Consider the following 1,647-nt stretch of genomic DNA (forward strand, 5'->3'; position numbering starts at 1 on the left):
CAACTCCAGTGACTGTGTGATAGTAAATCTAACTTTACAGAAGAAAAGTCACGGAAGTTCTGTCAAATCCTAGAATCAATTGTTCGTTTTAGAGTTAAGCACTTTTAGTCCGTTGTTCTGTTGACTCGGTTGTTCATGTGACACTGCCGCTCTTTTTGGTTCTGTTTTTGTTCTGTTCCACGTCAGTATAGATCAACCCACAATTTAAGAACTACAAACGCGTCAGGCAGGGGCACACTTCCTCTTCCTATCAAACTTTTTTCACACTGGATTGACATTAAGCAGTGTTTCCCAAAGTAAGGGGCGGATCCCCGCACAGGGCGCAGAGCTATGGTATGTGTGTCGGTGTGAGGAACAGTGCTCAACAATACTCCTATTTGTATGTAAATACATTACTAGATGTATTTATACATATATTTGTGTATATATGCACACGTGAATATATGTATATATCCATGTATATATGTGTAAATATATATGCATATGTATGTACATATATACTCTGCATTTTTCCAAATATGTATAAATATATACATTATATATTTGTATATATGTATATATGTGTATATTTACAGAACATGATTGCCATCACCATTAAAAGTATCAATAATTTACATTAATTTTTTAACAAAAAAATATATATATATAGAGAGATTTTTATATCTCGATCTTTTTGCTTCCTGATAAATGCACTGTTAAAAAAAAAACAAAAAGAAGCCAAACTTTCTTTTCCCTCAACAAAACTGTCGTCAGCGCTTATTTATTATTTTAGGTGGATGCAATATACACCGACATGATTCCTAAACGCACATTACCCGTTAAGCGTTGCACAACTGAATGCCTTTTTGATCCCATTACTTTTCAAGGTAATTCGTGTCAATGAGGGTGAAGAACAACAGCAGCTGACTGAGCAGAGATTTGTTCATAAACATCTGCCACAACATGGTCTCCTGTCATTACAGATTAATGAGGTTTTAAATAACACCCCAATGTCAATGTCAGTCCCCCCACACACACACACACAACATTGCACACACACACACTCACACATATGTATATATGTGTATATATATATGTATATATATGTTTCTTTATATATGTACATATATACATAAACAGGAAGTAATTGGGAAATGAAATGATCGTACAATGAAAAGACAGGTCGATTTTTTTTTTTTATTATTTTGCTTTTATTTATTGTTTATTTCTCCCCACTGTGAGTCTCTTTTTTTTTTCTTTCTTTCTGGACGTTTTATCAATTGAGACAATCAATACAGTCAGTGAGTCAATAAATACAGTCTGCTACACATCACTATGTATTGCTGCATATACAGCTATGATGCATTGCTCTGTTAATCTTCCCCGCTCTCGGGTCACGGATGGCTGGATTGGTTCACACTCTGCAGACCTTGCCGTCACCCTGGGGAGGCCGCGGTACCAGCAGCTACTTACACAGCGATTGATTCAATCAAAGTAAGCACTGCACTGCCCTTTGTCAGACGGAGTCTAAACACTTACCTGAGAGTCTCGCTATCCTGGAGTCACAAGTTCAGGGCGTTCTGGTGTGTGTGTGTGCGTGTGACTCCTCAGTCTTTCTTGACACTCCCTCTGTCTTTTACACTCTTCACTCTCTTTACACTCTTTGTT

This window comes from Cynoglossus semilaevis, chromosome 17 (assembly GCF_000523025.1).
Source record: "Cynoglossus semilaevis isolate Cse_v1.0 chromosome 17, Cse_v1.0, whole genome shotgun sequence".
Taxonomy (NCBI): domain Eukaryota; kingdom Metazoa; phylum Chordata; class Actinopteri; order Pleuronectiformes; family Cynoglossidae; genus Cynoglossus; species Cynoglossus semilaevis.